A 15,970-nucleotide genomic window follows, 5' to 3' on the forward strand; every position below is an offset into this window, starting at 1 on the left:
GACAAACTGATCTGCTTTCTGTCACTGCAATTTTATATAATTTTATGTAAACTGAGTCATGCAATATGTGCTCTTCTTTTTTTTTGGTCTGGTTTCTTTCATTCAGCATAATTATTTTAAGATTCATCTATCTTTTTGGATGTATCAGTAATTCATTCCTTTTTATTGTGAGTAGTGGTCCATTATATGGGCATACCACAATTTGCTAATGATTTATCTGCTGATGGACCATTCGTTTTTTAAAAAAATAAAATAAAATAAAATCATAAAGTGTTAGAGCTGTAGATCACTTTGTCTAAGAAATTCATTATACAGATGAGAAAACTGAAGCCAGAACACTGCTTAAGAGTTTCTTTGGAGATTATTTAAAATTCAGATTCATACCTCTAGCCATTCGATTCCTATGATAGGGTAGGCCCCAGGATTCTGTATTTTAAACAATTATCTCTGGTGATTCTAATCCAGATGTGTGGTGTAGTATAATTAAGATACAGAGCCAAACGATTTAAATCATTTGTCCAAGGTCCCTGAAGGTAGGAGCAAAGGCTGAAGGTAAATTCACATTTAAAAATTTTAAGTTCAGGACTCCTTCCACTACATCTGCCAACACCAAATAACATCAGACATGTGTAAGCCGGGCCTGGAAGCATGAATCACTTTGCTTCCTAATGAACGAGAACGCCGCAGGTATGGGATTCTGAGCTATTCCCAACCATTTCCAGAAGAGGGCGCTGATAGCAAATCCTTCCTTTCAGGCGTATTACTTTCGTCAGAAGAAACCATTTACCTCATACAAATTAACGTATTAAAAGGGTTGATTGAAAGAGAAACTGCTTACGCAGGGAGAGCTCAAATTGAGGAAGCTGGCGTGAGAGACTCAATAACCGTCTGGCCACAGCTCCTTATAATGACACTTAGAGAATTTCCAAGTGGGAAGTTCCAATGATCGGCTGACATTTAAGTTTCCTGTTACACAGGAGCATCTTACACAATGGGGAATGGATGTACATAGGTTAGTATAATCTACTTACCTCTTTCTGATAGGCTATCTCTACTGTACTGAAATTGGCTTATTACTAAGTATCTAAGTGTTACTTAAACTGCATTTTTGTAAGTTCTCTGACATCCCTGTAATCAATTGTTTCATTTTTTGGAAAGTCCCAGTCATTTCTCAGAAAGGGGTCACTCCAGACAGCACCCATTGCTGGTAGCCATTTTATTTTACCAGTTTTCTTCCTCTCTCCCTTCCTGCAACTCTCTCTCTCTTCCTATCTTTTTTTCCTTCCTTTCTTCTTTGTTCCTCCATTCTACCTTCCTTTCTCATTTTTTTTTCTGTTGTTGTTGTTATCAAATTACCAATATGAAAAGCAACAAATGGAGGCAACCATAGTGTGGGGGGATTATTCTACTTCAATAAAAAGCCAGGACCCCCCAGGGAAATTTCTTGACTTCAGTACATTTCAATGCAACCTTTTCAAAGGTGTTCTCATTTATTGGCTTTTGTCCCTAATTTTGTGAGTTGGCACTTTCTCTTGGTGACCTTCTCAAAATCATAGAGATACCCAGGGCTGAGCAGAACATGCAGAGGCAAAGAATACTGAAAATTTAACCACAGTTGGAGAAACTTTGACCTTTTGGAGCAATAACAACAGAAGGTCATTCAAGTAATCTTCTCACACCTTACCTATTTCACTTGAGGGAGGAAGCCACAAAGCCTAACTTGGTATATTTTTCCCTTTGGTTATTTTAATTTCAGTGCCCTCTGGGTTGCCTCCTCCAAACTCTGAAACTTTGAACTCGGTTGGAAAGGCCTGAACCCCAACTTGATATCTGGAGCTGAGTATGTTGCTTCTATAGCACAAGAGTTAGTGAAGGAGGGCTATCAAGATTACGGAAAAGTAAGCAGTAACAGATCAGTTGAAAGAAAAGGGGAGATGGGTACAATTCAGTCTGTCAGGTAAATTAAATCTATTTTTGATAGTTTGGGCATATTCCTAATATTCATGCTAGATTGGGTAACTCAAATGTGCTTGCTACCTGTGACACCCTAGAAAGAAAGGAGACATTTGCCTCAGTCAACAAGACAAAATAAGAGAAGGCTTTGAGAACGCAAAAGCTTTCTTGGGCAGAACACTGTGTTCCTAGGTTCTCAGACTCACTTCTTAGTCTTTGGAACCTCTTCCTCTCCACTTTTACCAGGTGTGGGCATTCCATTGCTCTCCTTGTTAGATCTATAGTGAAAGTTACACAGAGTCTGCGCCTTAAATATCCTGTGCTTTTTACATTTGCATTTTAACATTACTTGTGACATGAAGGGCTTTATTGTTGGGTCACAAGGTGAAGAGCTTGGGCCTGGTGAAACAGACCGAAGTTCTAATCTGGGTTCACCACCTTATCACTTGTGGGCCTTTAGGTGCATCATTTTGCCCTTCTGAGTCTGTTTCCTCATCTGTAAAATGGTAGTGATGATAATGTGCACAGTTGTGAGTGGCTGTAGGAATTAGAGCTAATGTGTATGAAGTGCCTGGTCCATAAATGGTAAAGGAATGTCAGACATGCAGGTGTCAGACACACAGGTGATAGAACTTTTGGACTTCGTCTTTTTCCTTTTGACAAGAAAACATTTCTAGTGCAATTGAAATCCAATCTCCAGGATGGAGTGTGGTGGCTGCCTTCTCAATTAGGCTGGCTGTTTTTGTCATGCCCTGTTACCGTACATCTACCTATTTGTCGACATGTCCATTGTACTCATGCAGCTTGAGGCTTTGGAGCATTTATGAGCGTCATAAAGCTAACTGGGTGAATGCTGAATTGAGAAGGAACTCCAATGTGCAGGTGAGTTCAGCTATTTCAGTGGGATGATATGCGTGGCTACAGTTGAAACACAATTATACAATACAGACATATACAATATGACAAATGATTTTCCTCAAGCCTGACAAGGATATTAATCTCAGTACTTTATGGTCACACTTCTATGACAATATGATTTTATTTTGCCAAAATGTATATCTGCATTTATAGACATATACATGCTCCTTGATGGCCTATTTCTATACCCAGTCAAAAATAAATACAATAAAAATTGTCTCTTTACATCCAGTTAACTATTTCTTGTATATGTTATGATGGAAGCATTCACTGTGATTTCTGTTCTTGGTTAATGAGAAACACAAGAAGCTTCAAATAGAAAGATCCCCCAGATTTTCTCACCGCCTCCCTCCAAGTTTGATATGATGTGATGTTTTTGGTCTTATTATTATAGTGTCTGGATGGAGATGTATCATATTGAGAAAAAAGAGATGAAATGCTGGAATCTAAAAATGAGGAAACAGCTGCAAAGAGAAATTCTGAAAAAGTATTCTGATGCTTGGGGAAGGTTTAAGAATTCCATTCTTGGCACTGTTGCCTATAATTAGTAATCAGTAACCCATTAATATGGTATTTGTTAAATACCTATGTGGTAAATAAATGCTGTTGAAATTGCATTATGCCAATGGGAAAACATACTGCAATATTCACTCTAGAATAGATTTCAGTCTGAGAGCAGATAGTTTGCCTGAAGCCAAATGGTTCTTGGGAATCAATAGCTTAATTAGCCCCAGGAGATTGGAATCTCTAGATTTAGCAAGGTGGTATAGTTGCTGGAACATCTGTCCATGAGTGCCCACCTCACTGGAGTGATAATTTTTTTTTTTTTTGCAGGCTTTAAAGCTCAGAAGAATTTGGAAAACAGTCCTCTAGGTACTAAACAACTATTTATCAATGTTACACCTGGAGACATTGCTGTACCTGCCCTGAAGCTTTTGCTGAAGTCTCCTTCCAATCAGTCAGCTCAGGGTTTAATCTGGTTAATCCCACTAGAGTTCTTTTTCTGCTGTAGCTTTTCCTAAATTTAAGGAGAAGGGAGAAATATTTAGATTCATAAGAGGTCTCTGTTTCCCAGCACACTGCAGCAATATCAGAAATACTTAGTGAAAGAGAAGCCATTTTTTTCCCTCTTCAATGGACAGATGGGAAAATCTGTAGTCTCTCAAGCTCAGGTAAAATTAATCTGCATGTATTTCTGCTGCATGGCCTGCCTGACTGCCAAGGTGTGTTAAGAGGTCAGTTGATGTTGATAATCAGTTATGATGCCATTTCCCATTTCTGGGAGCAGTCAGCATGGGCAGATAGTGGATACAAAGCGTAGGTTTAGAAGACCAGCCCCCAACAAAACTGAGGTTAGAAGTTTGCCTCTGCCGCTATCTACCAACCTCTTTTCCTGTCCCTCAAAACATCTGTGGAAATCAATGGTGGTCTGAATTATGTCAGTGGCGTGAGATAGAGACAAAGGGATGGATTCAAAAGATATTCAAAAGGTAGTTTCAGGAGGATTTGGTGACTGTATTAGTTTCCCAGCATTGCCATAATAATTTGCTTGTTACTTGGTTTAAAAAGACAGAAAGTTATTTTCTCGCAGTTCTGGAGCCCAGAAGTCCAAAAATCAAGGTGTCAGCAGGGCCGTGTTCTCTCCGAAGCCTCCAGAGGAGAGCCCTGCTTTGCTTCTTCTGGTTTCTGACAGCTCCAGGAGTTCCTTGGCTTGTGGCTCAATAACCCCAGTCTCTGCCTCCTCTTCATGTGGCTTTCTCCTCCTTCTCCCTTCTCTGTCTATGCCAAATTTCCCTCTGCCTTTCTCTCTTAAGGATACTTGACATTGGATTTGGGGCCCACCTGGATAATACAAGACAATATCATTTCAAGATCCTAAACTTGATTATGTCTGCAAAGACCCTTTTTCTACATAGGGTCACTTTCACAGATTCCAGGGTTAGGATGTGGACATATCTTTTTGAGGTCCATCATTCAACCCACTACACTGACCAACTGATTATATTGATTTGTTTGACTGAAAAGTGCTAGTGAGGATGGATCTCAAGTCCCTGGCCTGGACAGAGGGGAAGAAGGTGGTGGCAGATACCTAGAGAGGGAACATCTGAGGAGATGCATCTTGGTCATTTAGTTTTGGACACAGAGTTTGAGGTGGGAGAGAGAGGAAGTGGAACTCGACTTTACCATTTTGCTTCCTATGAACCAGTCTTTTTTTTTCTTTAAACAGGTGAAACTTTTTTTTAATGCAATTTTATTGAGATATATTCACATACCATAGAATCCATCCAAATATACAATCAGTGGCTCACAGTATCATCTTATAGTCATGCATTCATTGCCACAATCAATTTTAGAACATTTTCATTTCTCCAAAAATAAAGAAAAAAATAAAAATAGAAAGGAACACCCAAAATATCCCATATTCCTTCTCCCTATTATTTATATATATTTTTGTCTCTATTTTATTACTCATCTCCCCATACAATGGATAAAAGGAGTGTCAGTCACTAGGTTTTCACAATCACACAGTCACACAATAAAAGCTAAAGAGTTATACAATCATCACCAAGAATCAAGTCTACTGGGTTATAGTTAAACAGATTCAGGTATTTCCTTCTCGCTATTCTAATACACTCAAAACTAAAAAGGAATATTTATGTAATGCATAAGAATAACCTCCAGAATGACCTCTCAACTCTGAAATCTCTTAGCCACTGAAACTTTATTTTGTTTAATTCCTTTTCCACCTTTTGGTCAAGAAGTCATTCTCATCCTATGATGCCAGGGCCAGGCTCATCCTGGGAGTCATGTCTAATACAGGGGGGTGGGTGGTGAGTTTACTTGTAGAGTTGGCTGAGAGAGAGGCCAAATCTGAGCAACAAAAGAGATTTTTTAGGGGTGACTCTTAGGCATAATTATAAGTAGGTTTAGCTTCTCCTTTGCAGGAATAAGTTTCATAAGGACAAGCCCCAAGGTCAAGGGCTTGACTTATTGAATTGGGAGTCCCTAATGCTTGTGAGAGTGTCAGGAATTCCCCAGGTGGGGAAGTTTAATATATCCACATTTTTTTCCCAGTCCCTAAAGGGGACAATGCATATAATTTTTTTATTTTCTGATCAAAGTACTCTGGGATGTATTGGGGTATTACCTTAAGCTGTACAGAATAACAAGATCTCATTCCCTATTCTAGGTTCCATGTAATTATGTTTTTTAAGTAAACTGACAATACGGGTCAAATTAGATAGCGTGCTACAGAGAATATAAATTTTGTATCGGGTAAACATCTCTTACACAACAGTAAAAACTCATGAATAGATGTGACTGCTATAAGAGCTTGCAATCTAGGAACCTTTACAATGAGCCTTATTGAACATTCTGCGCTCCTGCATTGTTGTTGCCCAATCTCTGCCCTGCTCTATCCCTGAGTAACCTATGCTCTCAAATTCAATTGTCGGTATTTTCTCAATATAATTAGTTTATATTAGTGAGGACTTACAATATTTGTCCTTTCATTTCTGGCTTATTTCACTCAGCATAATGTCCTCAGGTTAACCCGGTCTTGATATTTCATGCTGCCAGTATTGTTCAATTAGCAGTCATGAAAACAGATAAAAGCCTCCAGCCATTCTTGAGTTGGGATCTTATATTATTATATCATACTTGTAAAATTTTACTTTAAACATACCTCAGGATAAACAGTATACTGTATGAACGAAATTAATTTTAATTTACATCCTAGCAGCAGCTAGTTAGCATTTGAAGTCTCCTGATCAGGAATCCACACTTCAGGCATGAAGTATGGATCACTCCAAATATTGATGTGGAAATCTGCACCTGAGGGCTTGTTCATTAGCTTGAGAGATATAGAAAATACTTTTTCATTGGTAGAATTAATGGTGTTCTATTGACTGTCATGTCCCACCATCCTTACACAAAAACTTATGGGAGCCTGGCACGCCCAGACACCCAATTTCTTTAGAGCAGGCCTTGTGCCTGGGTCCCACACTTCAGAGAGCACTGTTGTCTGATCAGAATGTTGTCTGTTCCCCACTTCAGAATACTGTGGCATCCACCAGGCAGTGAATCTTTTACACAAAGTTTTCTTGACATGTCTGAGGAGAGAGTTGAACTTCCCCAAACTTACCAGATCAGGTTGACTATTTTTGTGTCTCCTTGATAATAAATGTGTAAATATTTGTCAGAATTTGGTCAAAGACTGACTTTCATCTTTGCCTACCAGCTGTTGAGGAGGTTTTGGGGAAGTTGGAAACCCTTGACATGGACTAAGAGTCTTAGGCATTTGTCAAATGAACACATTGGTTTGGGTAAGTTTGCAACAAAATCCTTAAGTCTCTGGGTCCAAATCTCTGCAAGGACTGTGAGCAATATGCTCCCCAGGATCCAAGGAAAGTGCAGATACAGAGAACTTGGGTAAAGGGATGAACTGAGTGGTCTTTTCACCTGTAACCTGATGACAGTCATCCACCTGAAACCAGTTGTTTAGACACTGCATAAAATATGGGAATTGAATGACTTCTCTGATTGGAGGGATTGGATCCTCTGAGAGAAGTTTCTAGAATTAAAATGTACACACTATCAGTGGATTGTGGGGCTATATACACAGTAGGCTTAGTAAGATGAATGAATGTACAGTTGAGTCTTGTCATTCACAGTAATTATGCTCTATAAAGTCATCACAAACACTGAATTAGGAAATGTCAGGAAATAGAGGGATTAGGGGAAATATGGGGAAATAGGGAGTTAGGTTTTTGCAAGCTTCTGGTCACAACATTTTTGTCAACTGATCAATACATAGCCTTGTTTTATGTGTATTTCTGTTTACAGGCCCTTATTTAAATATATGGTTTTAATTAATTAACACTGAACTCAGAGCCAAAAGCATTGTAACTCATGCCTGAACAAAGCTTATCTAACACATGTATTTTCTCTGTAAGGCACATCACAGCCTTCTACTGCGTAGGAACACCGGAAAGTAGTCCAGTACTATGCCTGGGGACCATTTTAAACAACAAAATAAAGGAGAAGCACAAAAATGTGAAAAACATGAAACTAAACATAAATGAAAAGGACACTTGTTTATAGCATGAGAGCTGAAATAAGAAGACAGAGTGTTGCCTTCTTTGACCTCAGCTTAGAACACGTGGGTCAGGCAACTCAAATTTTTCATTGCTCTGAGTGTTGGGTGCTACAAATAAATTTTAGTGAGTAGGCAAATTTGCAAATGCAGAATCTGAATAATGAGGATCAACTATATTCTAGGGAGTTTCACAAATACATATATATGCAGTATATGTTATATATATTTATATATGTTATAGATATTTATATGTCATCTGTAACCTGACAACAGTCATCCACCTGAAACCAGTTGTTTAGTCATGTATATATATGAGGAGAAAGAGACTTTCTGGTACTTAAGTAACTGATAGTTAAAAATTGGAGGATTAATGCATAATTCCTATTTGATATTTGCTTTTATAAATAAATAGTATACTTGATAATTCAAGTAATAGTACTGGAAAAATAATAGCTTTCAAAATTCCACTTACTAAATCCTGTTATTTGAGGGAGTTACAACGATATTTCATTGGTTTAGAAACTACACGGGATCAGTTCTAGTCATTTAACTGTGTTGTTGGTTCTGTATATCAAGTCACCATTGAGTTGGTACTTTTGAAGGTGTCCAATTTTATTGCAAAAAAATGGAAAGAATTTATTGAAGAGAGAACATGAAAGTATTGTAAATGTGAATTAAAGGTAAAATTCTCTACTTGAAACATTTTATGTTTCTAAGAGTAAAATTTGCATATGGAAGAGAAAATGGCTTTCATAAATGAGGGAAATGTGTCAGTTTGGGGTAAGACTACAAGCAAAGAATGTGAAATGCTAGCTACTCACTTAACATACAACTTTGGCTAAATCTTAATTTCTCCCTATTTCTCGTGAAGGAATTAAAAGACTAAGTAAAAACAGGAAACTTGCTGCAACTTTCTGTTGGAATTATCCTGCGAAAGAAATTTATGTTAGAACTGAAAGGTAATTATTTGGAATTGAGATTTCTCTTGAAATCAAGTCAGTATCACTTGGCTTCCCAAATCTGAGTTAGGTCTGAGATTGAACATTGGAAGGGGCTCCTAGTCAGAATGGGGAGCCCAGATGGGAAGAAGGGAGGCATATAAGGAGGAGGAAACAGGCCAAGGGGAGGTTACAAACCCAGTGAGAAGACTCGACTCTTGTAATCATGAACTCATAATCTTACTATCAAAATTTCCTTCAAGGTAACCTAATTCTGTTCCCTCAACCTTATGGTAGACAGTGGTCACCAGCTGCTGCTTGGCTCACCTCCACTTAAGACGATATTTACCATTTCATTCTGTTCCAATGGTTACCATGTGTTACTTCACATTAAGCCAAAAATGCCAACCATCAGACTTGATGGATCCTGGTTCTGTCCTCTGGGATACATGGAATGACTTTTCTCCCTCTTTTGCCTGACAAGCTCTCAAATATTTAAAGACAGCTGCCATCTTCCTTTCCTGTTTTAAAATAATATATAATCAGGGACAGTTATGCATCTGAAGTTTCAGATGGCAGCGATCTTCAGGGGCTTTCACACCTCGCTCTACCTAGAGGAACTAGGGAAAACAACCAGACATCCTGTAGAGTGTTCCTAAGAGAGATTTATTTTTCCTCACCTCAGTGTATTTTGTTAAAAGACTTAAGAATAAAGACTTTTAATGTTATTTTGATTGCTTTGTTCTTAAGTGAACACTGAATAAAATCAGAGGGTCATGAATTGTCATATGATTTTTAAATTGTCACTTTCATTCACTTTTAGCCTAATTTTACAGCCTTGGTTTTATGACCAAGAAAGACCTAAAAGAATTAATTCAGTGCAACTTGAAGATCAACATGATGTTTTGGAAATGCTTAGGCCAAACAAGAAATGATTATTTCACATTTAAATGTGTTCGGAATCACAGAGACACAGCCTAATGCAGACTTAAAATTTTGAGCATAGAATGGCTGGTATTGAAATCACTTGATAAACTTTTTTTTTTTAAACATCTACTAGTATTGTGCTGTTGGAATTTACTTTAAAATATTTCAACATAGACAGTGATTTATATGTATTTTAGTTTCAGTGTACATCCAAGGGTGGTTAGTTACCATTTAGTGTACCCTGATTAGGAATACCCTGCAGGCGTGCTTAGCCAGCATCAGCAGATGCCAATCAGAGGTCCACACTCCAGCAATGCTGCTCCAACACTTCAGCTAGCTGTCTTCTTTGTTTCTGATCAACACCAGAGATAGCGCTAATTCTTATGCTATTAAAAATATGGATATATTTATTAGAAATTGTTTTTTATTGATAAAATCAGTGATGATAGAGACATGTGTTTTGGCTGAAAATATTGTACAAGCTTGCCTGCCCTTGCATGCACAGAATATAAGAATCCTGCAATCTAATAATTTATAGACTTCAGAATCACACCCCTTGATTCATGACTCTGAACGGTAGGATCAGATTTGGAAGATTTTTGTCATGTGATTCATATTAAAAAGTTAGGTAAATCCTACCACTAGAATAAACCTTTCATTCAAAGAGCCATCAGAGCACCTAAAAGGGTAGACAGCTGGGAATTTGTTGAGCTTACAGAACAGCTTTTACAGCTGCTTTTTGTCTACTTCCCTGTATGTGTGGCAGAGTTCCATCTCAGGCTTACTTACATCGTACAATTCTACCTGGAAGCCATGGGAGAAGAGACCTATGGCTTTCACCTCTAGTTATTGAAGGCATGTTAGATTGGATTATTATTCAAAAACATTCACTTTCTTAAAAACATTCACTTTCTCTCCCCAACTTTCCCCTGCCCTATGTGAGGTATGCGCTTCCCCACCCTATGACTTTGGGCTAGTCATGGGACATGCTTTAGCTGATATATGCTAATATGCATGACACAAGGAGGGGCTTGAAATGTGCTTGTACAGTGGGGCTTGCCCTCTTACACTTCTGCTGACACCATGAGAATAACATGCCCTAGGTGGCCCTCCAGGTCAAAGACGACAGAGACACATGGAGCAGACCTGGGTTCAACCTGTAGCTCAGAGTCACCCAGCCAAGATTAGCAGAGCCACGCCAGGGGATCTGCAGAGAGACAGAAGAGTTTATTGTGCCATTGAGATGCTGTGATTGTTTGTTATGTAGCAATCACTGAAAGATACATGAAGCTACCAATGCTTACCCCCAGAACTAATAATAACAAATGCCCAAATCAGATTACATACTAGGCACTTTTAATTCTTATAACAAATTTGGGAGGTAGGCATTATTTTTACTATTACACAGACAAAGCAAATTGATTTAAGAGGGATAGAAAAACTTGGCCCAAACCCAAAAACCAGCAGGAACAGAACCATAGTTAGCTCCAGTCCAAACTGTGGAGTCCATCTTCTCCCACTACACTACATCACTCATTCTGACACACTTTCTTAAATTGAACTGAACCTTAACTAAAGCTATAACCATGCACACAGAAAGAGGGACAAAAACTGAACTCAAGATCCAATATTCAATCAATATTTAATGAACTCCTACTGTGTGCCAGTGTATTGTGATATGTCTCAGAGATTTAATGAGAAGCCTGATAGCCACTGTTCCTGCTCTCACAGGGCTTACAAGCTCACCTTATTATCAAGCATATTATATACATGCTTCAGGTTTTGCTTATGGTATAAAGATTATGGCCTCATCTTACACTGTGTGTAAAAACAATAGCCCTAGACAAGGAAGCTCCCTGTCTTTGTGAGACTTTTAATGTTGGAATGAAATTAACAACTTCTCTCAGAAATGCATTTAACTGAATTGTTTTTCCACAGAATGCTCCAGTATGTTATAGGTCAAAGGGTTTTGGAAGAGCAAAATTACTCCCACTCTTCTATAGGAAAAAAAAGCAATGGAATATAATAATTTTTGATTCTAAGCATTATTAAACGCAGACAATTTCTGAATTTTAGAATAAAAATAATCTACTGAAAGAACGGTAAACCAGGAAAGATTAAATATTATAATTAAAGAATGGGAATGACATTTGATATCAGAAGCATCTCAGCAGACTATCTGAACAGTACAGTAAACAAAGTGAATTATTTCTACCATAATAATGGTATTTACTGTATAATACAATGGCATACCAGAAATCTAATTGCAACCTGTCAAGGATTTAAAAAACACATTTATAATACAAAAACACGGGAAGAATAGATTTGATCTGTATTTTTAAAGGAACATGGTAATACTACTATATGGTTCAATTTTCAGATATCAGGATTTAATATAATAAGAAAGACAGAGAAAATTAAATTTAGGGAGACTTTTGAATAGGTGCTTTAAGAAGGGGATTTGCAACCAAATGGAAACAGGACGATTTTGATTATATTTTAATATGAGATAAAGAAAAGATGGGGTAAATCCAAAGTTAATAATATTTATAAGTTTCTGCATAATCCCTAGCAAAAATATAAAAGATTAGATTCCAGAAATGCGCTAGTAGCTCCACACAGCTCTTACCATTCATAGTTACATTAAGCACTGCACATTAAGCATTGTTAGAAAACAGATAAAAATATATTCATAAATGGAAATAATCGTAAAGGAATTTAATAAGATATTGGATTCAAAAGTTTTGCCTTCCTCTTTCTGAAATAGAATGAAACCACAAGTAAACCTTATAATGAAAACAATCTGTACAAATACCAGAGTGAGAGTAAGGAAGCAGAAGGGTATGAATTCAGAAAAAAAAAAAAAAAACCTTAAGGATAAACTATTTTCTCTTTTAAGGAAAGCATGACCACACCATGCTTCACATTATACCTTGATTTCTTTTCATAAGGCTTTTTGTATATAATGATGAATTCCCAGGGGAGCACATTTGGCTGGGAACGCAGATAATGAGTGTGATGGTTAACTTCATGTGTCAACTTGGCTAGGTTATTGTGCTGGTTTGAAGCTATTATGTACCCCAGAAAATGCCATGTTCTGTTAATTTATTCCTGTGGGTACAGATCTGTTGTGAGTGGGAGCTTTTGATTAGGTTGTTTCAATTGAGATGTGACCCCGCCCATTCAAGTTGGGTCTTAAATCTATTTTTCTATAATCCTTTATGAGAGAGTAAAGGACAGAAAGAGGAGAGAGCACTCAGAGAGAAACACCCAGAGATGTTTGCAGAGAGCTGAGAGAAAAAGCTCCCGGAAGAGAAGAGAGAGAAAACCCCAGAGGAGCTAAGAGAGGACCCACTGGGACCAGAGCTAAAGGCAAGGAAACCCAGGAGCAAAGGACCCACAGACGCCAGCCATGTGCCTTCCCATGTGACAGATGCTGCAGATGCCAGCAGCCTTTCTTCAGAGTCCAGGTATCATCCTGTTGATGCCTTATTTTGGACATTTTCATATCCTAAGAACTGTAAACAGTAAGTTAATAAATCCCCATTGTAAAACCCAACCTATTTCTGTTGTATTGCATTGCAGCAGCTTTAGCAAAACAAAAGAGTTATGGCGTCCAGTTGTTTGATCGAGCAAGTAGTGGCCTGATTGTTCCTCTGAGAAGATTTTGTAGATTTAGAAGATTAGTCAGTTGATTGCGTCTATAACTGATTACATCTACAATCAACAAAGGAGATTGCCTTCAGCAACCAGAAAGGTCTTATCCAATCAACTGAAGTCCCTAAAGGGAGAACTGATGATTTCAGCAATCAGAAAGAAGAATTTGTATTTCTACTTAAGCCAGCCAGCTTCTCCTGGGGAATTCATCAAAACCTTCATCAGAGTACCCAGCTTGTGACCTGCCCTAAGGAATTTGGATTTGCCAATCCCCATGGTAACATGAGCCAATTCCTATAATAAATATCATAATGTTTATATATATATGTGTGTATATATATAGTCAGTCCTGCTTCTTTTGAGAACCCTGGCTAATACAATGACTTATGGAGGTTAATTTACCAAAAATTCATAGGAGCAGTCCTGTCTCTAAATGGCTAAGAAAGGCAGGTCTTATTCATTCCGATATAAAAATAATACTCAAATGTAAACAGAAAACTCAACAGTCTGTAACTTAAATATTGACCATCCATAGATTTGCAGTACTGCCACATATGTAAGAATAATAGCTTCATTTCAGGTAAGTAATTGAGATTTGGGAATACCTAATTATGAAAAGCCTGCAATTGAGTAGGTAAGTGTTGATAGAAACTGTTCATGAGACGTGGCCACCTCTACTCTATACTCTGAGAAATCAACAGTGTGGTAATGAATCTATCTGGTATTTTTGGTGTATGTCTTTTTTGTCTGTCTACCCCTTAATACAGAAGAAGGTAGACTTACACAACATAAGCCTCTACCAAAAACCTTGATGAATGATAAACACCATCTGCCTGTGGTTAGATGAAATGTACCTTACGGGCTGTATATGATAGTATCATAGAGAAAGGGAGAGGGAGGCAAAAAGAGAGTGGGAAGGAAAGAGACACAAGTTGGGGCAGCATTAAAAGATAAATTTTTCAGAAATAGATTTGGACATTTTTGTGAATGAAATAGCAAAAAGAAGGAGACCTGTAGGTAGGGAAATAAAAGTAAGATTTGCATTCTTACAATTGTTATCTCTGAAGAAATTGTATTAGGCTTATCCATCTTAAAGTATTTTTCTGGATTTTGCAATTAAATGATGATTATATTGACTTCTTATATTTTAAAAATAATAAAAATAAAGATACACTACCTTATTTTTTATGTTATTTTCCTGAATTCCATATTAAAGATATTAACATTTGAAGTGGTTAGAATACTAGAAGACATAGATATGGCTATGAATTTATTATGTTTTAGAAGAATGTTTATTGCTCATTATAAAAGTATTACATAGTGGGGCAATTTGGATAGTAAGAATCATAAAAAAAGTGATCAATTATAATCCCGCCACCCAGTACTATCATTTTGGCATGTTTCTCTTCAGTAATTTTACCACTCTCTTTAAAAAAAGTATACATATGCAAATGGCATATTTTATTTACAAATTTAAATCCTACTCTTTTTCTTAAAACTATATCAGAAACATTATCCTATGTGATTAAACATTTTGATAATCATTTTAATTGCTGTATAAAATGTCATTGCATAAATTGACTCCAATGTTCTTATTTCCATGACTTTAAATTATTTCTTTGTATTTCAGAATATTTTCTTAGTGATGGTCTTTAGAACTGGAATTATTAAGAAAAGGCAGAACATTTTACAAGATGCCACGGCAGAGACTGGCTAGCTGATTGTCCAGCTTGTTTGATTTTCCTTCTGGTCAAAGAGATAGACATTATTTCTCTGTCTCCCTTGCAGTTAGGAGTAGTCACAAAAATGAATTCTTCCCAAAGGAATGTGGGCAGGGTGATAAAATGATGTGTACTACTTCTGGGACTGGCCTATAATTGCCTCTCAATACTCACCTTTCTCTCTTCTCTCTGTGCTAGCTCTAGGTCAATGGTGAGCCTGGAAGGCATGTATTGAAGACTGCAGAACATCATCAGGCTGTTCCTGAAGGATTGAGTAACAGAGTACACTTAATTCCTACTGCTTCTGTAAGGGCCTCTGTATTTGTCTTATGTGAGTGAGAAATAAAATTCTATTATGTTTAGCTACTGAGGTTTGGGGATTTCTTAATTTTAGTGACTAGGATAATCTTGACCAATATCAATACTGATATTAGACATGAGGTACTTCTACCTAATAAAAACCTGAAATACATAGCGTTGGCATCAGGTAGTGAGGAAACTAGTATCAGAGAAGAGGAAGATAGTGACCCATGTTATATAGAGGTAAAATATTTATTTAAACTGTCACTGGAGATAGCCTGGAGGCAGACCAAGTGCTTTCTGAGCCTGTCGCTCTAGGGGATGAGATTGGAAAATAGAATTTTGTGATATGTGTTGGTTGTTACTGGCTTTGATTAGGAAGGTATTAGAAGAAAAAATTGAGTCAGTAAATAGTGGGATGATTTTCAAGCAGAAATAAAAAGAAATAGAGAGAGTAG

General features: G+C 37.3%; 1 long non-coding RNA gene across 4 annotated transcripts; it reads left to right on the top strand.

Moving 5' to 3' along the window:
- Positions 1-829: 829 nt before the first annotated feature.
- Positions 830-15,574, top strand: LOC119544625. 4 transcript variants are annotated; one of them, XR_005218889.1, is made up of 7 exons: positions 830-1,012; positions 2,757-2,835; positions 3,706-3,744; positions 8,841-8,928; positions 13,070-13,304; positions 13,420-13,768; positions 15,411-15,574. It is a non-coding gene; the product is annotated as an uncharacterized LOC119544625 (long non-coding RNA). The 4 variants fall into 4 exon arrangements; XR_005218888.1 differs by having other exon boundaries at positions 831-1,012; positions 13,061-13,304; XR_005218891.1 differs by lacking the exon at positions 8,841-8,928 and having other exon boundaries at positions 831-1,012; positions 13,061-13,304.
- Positions 15,575-15,970: the final 396 nt, after the last annotated feature.

Source organism: Choloepus didactylus, chromosome 9 (genome assembly GCF_015220235.1).
Source record: "Choloepus didactylus isolate mChoDid1 chromosome 9, mChoDid1.pri, whole genome shotgun sequence".
Classification (NCBI taxonomy): Eukaryota; Metazoa; Chordata; class Mammalia; order Pilosa; family Megalonychidae; genus Choloepus; species Choloepus didactylus.